This window comes from Brienomyrus brachyistius, unplaced genomic scaffold (genome assembly GCF_023856365.1).
Source record: "Brienomyrus brachyistius isolate T26 unplaced genomic scaffold, BBRACH_0.4 scaffold45, whole genome shotgun sequence".
NCBI classification, from domain to species: domain Eukaryota; kingdom Metazoa; phylum Chordata; class Actinopteri; order Osteoglossiformes; family Mormyridae; genus Brienomyrus; species Brienomyrus brachyistius.
Genome location: NW_026042320.1, coordinates 135,337 through 146,480, shown reverse-complemented (window position 1 = coordinate 146,480; position 11,144 = coordinate 135,337). Strand labels below are relative to the sequence as shown.

The 11,144-nt window shown below is 41.6% G+C and overlaps 1 pseudogene; it reads right to left on the bottom strand.

The window, feature by feature from the left end:
* Nucleotides 1–1,371: 1,371 nt before the first annotated feature.
* Nucleotides 1,372–7,262, bottom strand: LOC125723042 (cytohesin-2-like; annotated as a pseudogene).
* Nucleotides 7,263–11,144: the final 3,882 nt, after the last annotated feature.

Below are 11,144 nucleotides of genomic sequence, written 5' to 3'. Positions count from 1 at the left end.
ACATGGGGTGGCAAGAGATTTTAACAGAGTGGCATGGAGGTTCAGTGAGAAACCGACTATCATTCAGAATCGTGGAGCTCAGGAGCATACTTACACTGAAAAAGTGACAATTTATCTAAGCATTTGGACTCTCATGGTTAAAACAATGCTGATTGTACTTTTCATTATCACTGACAAGTTGTTTTTCTTTGTTGTGCTGTGCAGCAGAACATTTCACAAACATATCCAAATTAAGAGCCTTTGCACGCTGATTCTCAATGCTCAGCAGTTTCCAGGTCCGCGGTGTTCATGCCCAGTTGTGCTATTTTGAAAACATAGTTTCGGGTAAATATTAGGAGGTCATGGGTTGTGGATTTTTGGGCTGATTTCATAATGTTATACAGCAGCAGACTGCAAGGGGAAAAAGAAACTAATTATTATCAGTGCAAGTGGCTCCTAATCCTGAGTAATGCTGGATCTCTAGCCACTTAAAGTAAGAGACAGATGCACACGGAAAGCAGGGCTGCCGACTACCATGCATCTGGCATGACTTTCACGCTCTCAGATACTCACGCAAGGAATCTTCCACTATATTATTCCACTATAAGCCTAAATGTAGCTCCATCAGAAGCGTTGGTGTAGTTTGCAAACCCTACATACCATTTAGAACAGGGGTCACCAACATGGTGCCCACTGGCACCAGGATGCCCCCAAGGACCACATGAGTCACCCACGGACCTGTTCTAAAAATACCACAACTCACCAGTGGGCAGCGACTAAAATTTAATTTTATCTTGTTGCTATTCTTCTTTAATCACATTTGTATTTATATAGATTTGAAAATGACAATATCCAAAAAAGCATTTAAAACGTGTTTATTCTACATGAAGTTTAGATAAGTTTAGGTAAAGTCTGTTCTGGTAGCCTTTGTATGGCTCAGTACCCGTGAAGTAGCTCTCAGTTTCAAAAAGGTTGCTGACCCTTTGTATATAGTATACCCCAATCATGGGTGATATATCCTAATCAGTAAAATAACAGTCGGCTAAATTCCGCATAGTGATCTCATTAACTGCGTGTTGTTGCTGAAATACATCACACAGACGTCGGGGGAATGTCAAATCATCAGAATATGTAAGATTTATACATTTGGTTAAGTTGAACGCATTTGCTGTTGAATGCAATTCCTATCACATTAACAATTACTGGTTGAAAAATGAATTGCCGTTAGTGTCTTAAATCATACTGCTGTAAAAGTAAAATTTACAACAGAAATCAATATGCTTAGAATATGGGTTAAGATGGAAAATATTTTTTCCATCCCAATCCCAATCATGTTAATGCAAATTTACAGCAGTGTGGATTCTCAGAAAAAAAGGTACTCTGACATAAAGATCAGCAATACAGTGCAAATAACATTTAATTTAACATTTATACAAAAAAAGGACAGGGCATTTCGATGATAAAATCTGTCGTGAACAATAAGTCGCATCAAAACAAAACCTGGTATTCGGTCATGCTACCTTAAGGTTAAACATTACTTTGTGCAAAGTTCCTTGTTCTGAAATAAATACTTTCTGCAATAGCACATCCAACCATATTCACACAGTCTTTATCGTTATTTATTTATTCAGCCGTTTTTTTCTTACTGCCAGCATCTCATAAAAAGGGTCAGTGCTCACAGCAGCAGTGATGCTCTGTATCCACTTGTCCTTTTCCTCAGTGGTTGGCGCCGAGATGCGGTACACCACATGATTGCCCTCTACCAGGCGGCCGTCCGCCTCCGTTTTGCAGGCTTTCATCAGCTGTCTGCTGTTGTTAGGGATGTACAGTTCAAAGCAGTTAGGCTTCCTGAGATCCTTCACCTCACGGATGCTCAGATTCTCCAGCGGAATGATCACCCTGCGTTTCTTATCCGTAGTATGTTTAAAGTAGTAAAGGCAGTTGTCCATCAGGATGAACCACCGCCTTTTCCATGTTTTCACCCGTCCTCCTCCCAGTTTGAAGAGCCAACCCTCTCTGTCAGGGTTGAAGAAGGCATTGTTCCCATTGTCTTCAGGAATCTTGAATGGCTCATTCTTTATGCTCTTATAAAGATTTCGGAGGAGATCATCTGGCAGGTTGCCTCCATCATTGATTCCTCGATTCATGGAGATGAACCTGTCCACACTGGGCTTGTCTCACACATTTGGATTATGAAGGCTAGTGTTTAGCATGATTATGGAAAATGAAAGTACATAGCAGGTGTCAATGTTTTGGAAGACTCCAGGATTACATTGACAGTACCTCTGCGCAAAGGCCTCCATCATCCTGTCAATCTTTTGTGCTTCTCCTGGCAGACGGAAACTCCAGAGGAACTGCCTGAGAGCCTGTACCAGGTTGAACCCTGCGAATTCATGAAGCCCAAGAAATGTTTGGAGGACTTGGATATTGAAGTCGTCTCTCTCACCCAGGTAATCCCCAATGGCTGTTTTGTTCAGCCCCTCTCCCTTGTATAGGAGCTGGGCGATGTCCTCAGACGTGTGCCGGAGAAGATTGTTTTGTACCATGAACAGGATACCCTTCTTAGGGTCCATGTTGAATTTCTTTCTTCCCATGGCGACATGCCTATTCTTTTCTAAGATTTGGCTGCGTTTGGTGCTGGATTCAAGGCCCTCCACTTCCATGAGGGCCTCTCTCAGCGCCTCCCGCAGCCTCTGGATCTCCAGCAGAAGGGCTCCTTTCCTCAGCCGGATGTCCTCAAGTTCAGAGTGCTTCTCTGGACTCAGGTCCATGGAGACTGCAGCAGACAGGAAAAGGAGATCGCCAGCGGGTGTGGAGCTCAGCAGGTTGGCCATCTCTGCCAGTTTGGTTGTTGGTTCAACTCCCATGGCAGAGTAATCGTAACATTGTTAAGCCCTTGAGCAAGTCCCTTAGACCCAAGTGCTCTAACCCCAAACTCTCCTCACTTCGGACAAAAGCATATGCTGAATATATGTAATCCCAAAGGGCAGTTACAGAGGACCCCAGGACCGGAGTAACGTGGGAAGCAATTACTGATGCCTGGAAGCTTTGGGGCATGCAAATAAACTGCATCCAAAGGCAAATGGCTAATAAAGAATGCTCTGAATGCCAGGCATTCGTCCAGCAGTGAGATCGTAGAGATAATGAATAAAGATAGAAAGTGTGAATAAAGATAAAACATTTTGATTGTATTTGCGAAGCGATGCTGGATGTGCTGAGCTCGCCGGGAAGGTCATGTGGTCCGCATTCCCTCCCCATGCACACGTGATCAGCTCAATCACACCGAAATTGTCGGTTTGCTGCCCTTCAGGGAAACAATCTAAAGGGTGTTACGGGAAAAGTAATCGATGCAAGAGCCAATGATGTTCTCCTGGTGCCTACCCGTGTTTATGTTATCGTTACTGACACAAACAATGATGAACAATAATAAGCATTTATAAGCCATGATGACCGCACCATTAACGTGGAGTTGCACTAACGTCTGTTTTTATAGCTAACCAGCAAGTCAACCTCTCACCCTGGTAATGCAACAGCGCCGGTTAAACAATACGTTTACACAGAGTGCTTGTGATCAGTGGCCTATACTACGAATCAGGGTTACTGGCTTATCGAGGTAACTTGACGGATTTAAGGTACCACAGTTTAAATGAACTTCATATTTGTTCATCGGGATGTCTGAATCGGTGCTAATCAGTACTACGATGCCAGTTATGCAATGTAGTTTTGATAAAACTTTTCTGTCATTTAACATAAGAGGAAAAAAATAATTATACTGTAGTCAAATTGGCTGATATAAAATCATTTAAAACTGTGACAAATTTTGCCTTTTTTTACAGTGTATACTTCCAGTCACAAGGTAGCAGACACGGATTTCTGAAATAGCAAAGATAAAGGTCAATGATTAATATCCCTCATCTCTTTTAAAACTATAGGTAAGATGCTGTTTTGATATCCTGTCTAGGGTTGGAGTGTAACAGTATTCACGGGAAAGGGGAATGGGATAAAGGGACAAACAGGGTGAGGGAAAGAAGGGAACACCAGTGGACAAAGGGATATTTTTTGTATTTTCATTTTTTTTCATGTATAATACTGACACTGAACAAATAACCCGGTGCAAAAGACTTTGGGAGTGACCACAGCCAAAATAACAAACAAAATCCCCAACTATCAAGTGCGACCCACAGCTAATCTCACCTAAGTGCAAAAGAAAAGGAAACCAAAAGACAAACACTCCACCTCACTCCCTGACCAAATAAACAGAGTCCAACACACACTTGCAAAACAAAATAGCAGTCACTCCCTATGCAGCAATACAATCACACATACATAACTTACACACAAGTCAAAGCAACAAGGGGGCTAGTGAAGACGTAAACCAAAGAAAACCAAGCGGGGAGACAGCAAGCCAAACTGAGGTCGCGGGGGGGACCGGAGCCTGTCCTTGGAACAACAGGCGTAGGCAGGAACCAACCCTGGGCAGGAGTCAACACTCTGCAGGGCGCAAACACTCACAACTCAGATTTGCCAATTAACCTACCCTGCGCACTTTTGGACTGTGGGAGGAAACCGGAGCCCCTGCTGGAAGTCTTTCCCCATTCACCAGATTATATTGCCAGAAGACTGAAAATTAGATATCAAATACTAGAGTGACATAAAAACAAAAAACAAGTTTGCTTGTAATGAGACGCAAAACAGAAGATTATCTCTTTTTATATTTTGAGAAAACATTTTAACATTTATCCAACCGGTCAAATGGTTTAATACTTCATACAGCAGCATTTCTAAACTCATTCCTCAGCCCACCAGACAGCTCCACGTTTTTGCTCTGTCCCAGATCCCTGCATGCATGAACCAAACAGTCACCTTTTACTTCTGTGCTGAGAGCTTGGACAGAGCAAAACTGTGGATCTTTGCAGTGGGGTCCAAGGACTGGGTTGAGAAACCCTGGCATAGAGGAGACTGCAGTGAAAGCCAAGAAAAAAAGAGATTAGAGAGGAAGGTAAAATGCTTCCATTAGCATGGCAAATAAGCTGCAAGTACAGACCCTGTGCTTCCATTACAAAAAAAAAGCCTGTATGACCCTCCTAAACACACAAGTCAGATTAACTTAACCAGGGGAAATAAGCATAAAACTTGACAAAGACTAGACTATGAAAAGGGAAGGTGAACATCATACTTACACGAACTTCTGCTAAAGCAAATGGACAAACCCCTTTTAACTGAATCAAGTTACTTTAAAAAATTAATAATCCAAAAATAAATCAATAAAAATTAAGAAAAACACAATCATGCTTTGAACTAATACTGCAGTCAGTCCTAAATGTTCCCATGACATTCTTTTCGTCACGACGCACACTCGGTACATACTGGTTGAAAACCATTTATAATCCTTCATGTACCAGTCTATGATGGAGCACCCCAACCTGGGCCACCCATCCAACATGGCAGATTTCTGCCCCCTGGCCCCGGAGACTAGCAGACTAACCTCAGGAAACAGGGAACCAGGGGGACATGGGCCGCTGACTGGATGGGCGACTCCAGAATGAGGTGAAGCAGAAGGTAGACTCCACAGCAGAGGACCGAGGAATGTAGACCAAAACCAGGGAACCTGAAGTGGCAAGAACACAAACCAGGACAGACATATAAAACCAAAGCAAAGGCATCAGTGGCACAGCCCACCAGCTTGTGAAAGATGGCTACCTGGCATCATGAATCCCTTAATCAAAAACCTTTGTGATGGCAACTTTGCCACCCAGGACTGATCCCTTCTAAAGACCTCAAGTTTCAATGCAAGGTTTCCGAAATGTTTTGAAACATCAGTCCATGTGACTGCTGTGGTATTGTTCCAGGCAGGGAAAACAACTTAGGAGAAAATTTCCGTGCATGTTGGGTGTTTGTGGTACTGTTGGGCTGAGGGGGTAATTGAGTGACTATTAACCTTTGAAATCCAATTATATTATTTAAACAGGTTAGTAGTTAGACAGTGTGATTTAGATGAGGATAAGGATGTTTTATTGTCATTACAAAATGTGTTCTACATGAAGGGAACAAAATGAGGCACTCAGATCCGGTGTATTAGCAATAATAAAATAGAAATAAAATCGAAAGAACAATACAATGAATAATATGGCAACAATTAAAATAAAATAGAATAAAGACATTAAGATAAATTCCATTAGGAGAATTTAACCATGGATGTAAAGTGAGCAGGTGTGAGTGTAGCAGAGATTACTGAGGTCTGTGTGTAATAAAGTATATGTGACACTGGCTGAGGAAGCAGCAACGTGTGTGTGTGCAAAGTCACAGTAATAACCTGCAGCACTGAGGGATCTATTGCAGCGAAGCCCTGACATGTAACACTGGTGATGAATAGCAGTGTTAGATATAGGTATAGTGAGGTACTTATAATTATAGTAGGTGTAGGATCAAGGCCTGGATTAGATTTACATACAGGGCAAATCTAGATAACACATACACACACAGGTTACATATAAATTTAAATTTAGGGGCAGTGTGTAGCTCGGTGGGCTTTAAGGAAACACAGACTACACATGGAACAGCAATGACTGAGCTGGGGAACGCAGTGAGGGCAGGCATATTTATACACAGCACACTAATCAGCGACAAAACAGGTGTACAGGGTTAGGATGGAGAACTATAATGGGATACAGGAGAATTAGGAGGGTTACAAAGTGCCAGCAGTGCCCTCTGCTGGCATGAGTGGGAGGAGACATGAAAAAATAAGAGATTACAGATCATGACAGGAGCACCAAGCACAGCAACAGTGGGGTCATGCTCAATTATCACACCACATATATTAGAAAACATTATAAAAAAACTGTTCCCAAAAATTGTTAAAACATCAGCATGAACGAAACATACGACTGGTTGTATCTAGGCTACACTGGCACTGACAGCAGAGTGTAACAAATTACCAGCTACGACACATATCTGATGATTCAGAAGAAAGACAAGTTGAAGAAACAAAGTGGTTAATTGACTATTGTATAATAATAAAATCACTTCATAATCATGTAATACATAATATGTCACGATGGGAAGAGGGACAATCCAAGGGCAGCCTTGTGGGTTTTATTGCTGAACCAAAGGACATGAATAGAACCCAAGAGGAGGAGGAGAGCACAAATAGGAGGGAGGGAGGAAGGAATAAGCAGGAGGAGTCGGGGAGAACCTACTAACACGGGGAGCAGAGAGGGGTCCTCCTCCTTTTTGGGTGAAACTAATTGCTTGTGACATGGTAAGAGGCAACTTCTTTCTTGAGAGAATTTCTTTAAAGGGCAAGACAACCAAAGCTGTAAATCTAACAGGAAAAAATACCCTTTGTAGAATTCTATGTGAAGACCCTCTGGGCCAGGCGCCCTGCCGCTCTGCATTGTTTTCTTTGCATGTACAACTCTGTACTCAATAATTTTAATATTTTATCACGAAGCCTGAAGAGCAATATGAACTATATCTTGCTTTAAGTAAATTGTCTCATCCGTTATTAGATTTAAACACAGACACAATTCACAGCAAACTGTACTTACAGCTTTCATCCTGCTCTTCAGTCTCTGAGGTGCTGCATCTAAATGGGGACTCGTCAAAAAGCCAAGTGGAGCTGTCATGAATGAAGGCCTTATTGAAGCTTCCCCTGCCGGACAGCAGGTTAGTCTCTCATTTGACTAAAGTATATTTAACTTCTACAGAACTTTGCAGGCTCATCTAGGATGGAGAATTTCTGCTGCTGAGCGCATTTTGACCTTGAGGAGCAACTGGCTCTCATCCAATGCAACAGTGAGTTAGAGGAGCAAGTTAATACGCCTTTTAGGGAGAAGGTGTGTACGCCACTAGCCGGGAGGGGGGAGAATGATGAGCAGAGAGGTCGAGAGAGCTGGGTGACCGTAGGTCGTAGACGCAGGAAAGGGCGTACACACGTTGCAGAGGCGGCATCACCTGAGGTGACTGTGTCGAACAGGTTTCAGGTTCTTCCAGCTTTAGAGCCGGAACGGACTGGGGAGGCAGGTGGGCCCTTGGGCACTGAGGAGCCCCCTCCCCCCAGGAAGAGGGAGGTTGTGGTAGTGGGGGATTCCATTATTAGGGGAGTAGACAGTTATGTGTGCACGCGTGATAGAGGGTCCCGTACGGTGTCTTGCCTGCCTGGTGCCCAGGTAGGAGACCTTCCAGATCGTGTGGATAAGCTTTTGGCCCCAGCTGGGGTGGATCCAGTTGTCGTGGTGCATTTTGGCACCAACGACATAGGCAAGGGTAGAAGGGCTGTTCTGCAGGATAAATTTATAGAAGTTGCCAATAAGCTTAGAAGCAGAACGTCCATGGTGGTATTCTCCGAAATACTCCTCGTGCCACGTGCAAGTCAGGCTAAGTTAGCTGAAATAAGGAAATTAAATGCGTGGCTAAAAGGATGGTGTAGGAAAGAGGGGTTTAGGTTTATGGGGCATTGGAGGACCTTCTGGAACAGGTGGGACCTGTTCAAGCCGGATGGGTTGCACCTGAACCAGAGGGGAACCAGTGTATTGGGGAGGCGTATGTGTAGAGTAGTTGAGGAATGTTTAAACTAGGGACTGGGGGGGCAGGGAGGTTAGTTAACTATGTCAGTGGGGGGAAACGGAAAGCCCCAAATAATCATATTGTAAGTGGGCACCGTAATAGGCCTACCCTTTGTTGTCTGTATTTAAACGCCAGAAGTATTAGGAATAAAATTCATGATTTAGAGGCTTTTATCTCATCGGACTCTTATGATATTATAGGAATAACTGAAATGTGGTTGAGTGAAAAGGATGGACAAGAATATAATATGGATGGTTACACGTTGTTCCGTAAGGATCGTATAGGAAAAAAGGGAGGTGGTGTTGCAGTATATGTAAAGGAAAACTTGTAGGCAAGGGAACTTACTGATATAAATAAAACTACGGAAGCAATATGGGTAAAATTAGATGCTAAAAACTCAAATAGCCTAATTGTCGGTGTTTGTTACAGAACACCTAATATAGCTGCTGAGGAAAGCAGATTGTTATACAGTGATATTAGGACTATGAGCAATAAAAATGATGTGGTAGTTATGGGTGATTTTAATCTACCAGGAATGCAGTGGGACATTGTCACTGGCTCTTCAGAAAATGAAATGGAGATGGTGGAATTAGTACAGGATTGTTTTTTTACTCAGTTTGTTAACACCCCTACCAGGGGAGATGCCATTCTTGATCTTGTTCTCTCTAATAACCAGGACAGGATTGGTAAATTAGACGTTTTAGAACCACTTGACAGTAGCGATCATAACATGGTCAAATTTGAGGTTAAGTTTAGTGTTCGAAGAGCTAAGTCCAAATCAAAAGTATATAATGTTAGGAAGGCTGACTTTAAGTGTATGAGACTAAAACTAGAAACTGTGAACTGGATGGAGTTAAATAACAAAACTGTTGAAGAGGCCTGGGAATTTTTTAAAAGCACATTATTGCAAGTGCAAGAGGACTTCATACCTGTTTCCAGCAAGAATAAATCTAGGAAATTGAAACCTAGGTGGTTTACTAGGGAAATAAAGTATAAAGTAAGGAGGAAAAGGGCTTTGTTCCAGCAATGGAAAATAACTGATGATGACAGAATTAAGCAGGAATATCTAAGTCTACAGGCTGAGTTAAAAAATGATATTAGACGAGCTAAAAGAAATGTCGAAAGGATGGTTGCATTGGAAGCTAAGGATGACGTTAAAAGTTTCTTCCAGTATTTTAACTCTAAAAGAGCTCTAAAACCTGAAATTACTAATCTGCAGGATAGTAAGGGTCTTATAATAGTAAACGACATTGATATAGTAAATTAGTTCAATGATAGTTTTGCACGGGTATTCACTGTTGAGGACCTTAGTAATTTACCAGTTATTACCTATCCAGCATTGTCTATAGCTAATATATATATAACTGAAGCAGATGTTTTGCAAAGCCTAGCTAAGCTCAAAATAAATAAATCACAGGGCCCTGATGGCATCTTACCTATAGTGTTAAAAGAGATGAGGGATATTATTTGCTGACCCTTAACTTTACTGTTTCAAAAATCCTTATCTGAAGGTGTGGTACCTTCTGATTGGAAGCACGCCTTCATAACGCCTATTTTCAAAAAAGGGGATAGAAGTAATTTGTCTAACTATAGGCCAATCAGTCTAACTTGTATAAATGGTAAAGTTATGGAGGCTATAATCAAAGAGAAAATGGTAGATTACCTGGACTCCAATAACATTTTGCGGGATAGCCAGCATGGATTTAGGAGAGGTAGATCCTGTTTAACAAATCTGTTGGAGTTTTTTGAGGAAGCTACTCAGGAAGTTGATGATAAGAAGGCCTATGATGTCATCTACTTAGATTTCCAAAAGGCTTTTGATGTTGTCCCCCACAAGAGGCTCCTACTTAAACTCAAAGCGACAGGTATTTTAGGTACTGTAGCAACCTGGATTGATAACTGGTTAACAGATAGGAAACAGCGAGTAGTTATAAGAGGCACAATGTCACAGTGGGCTTGCGTTCATAGTGGGGTACCGCAGGGTTCGATTTTAGGACCACTATTGTTCCTAATTTACATAAATGATATGGATACCAATATATACAGTAAACTGGTGAAATTTGCAGATGACACCAAGGTGGGTGGTGTAGCAGATACTGAATTAGTGGCTCAGCAACTACAGCGGGATCTTGATTTAATTAGTGACTGGGCCGATACCTGGCAGATGAAATTTAACGTCGATAAATGTAAGGTACTCCATAAAACACTTAGTCACTTTTCATTAAACATGCACTAATAATCTGTTATTTTATTATGTTTGTTATAGCTTAGTTATAGTTTTTTTTTCTTTTTTAACTTTCTACAGAGTATGAGTATTTATGTGTATTTATATAAAGTTACAATACAGTATCACTCATAGCTATTTTGCACTATTATTTTCTTCACCTTACCTTTACTCCTATTGTTGCACTGAGCATGCAAAGGACAAAAGAATTTCCCTCGGGATAAATAAAGTTTTTTCTTATCTTATCTTATCTTATCTTATCTTATCTTATCTTATCTTATCTTATCTAGGGAGCAGAAATATAAAGTACAGGTATTTCATGGGTGTCACTGAAATAAAGGTAGCTGATCATGAGAAAGACCTTGGTGTGTATGTT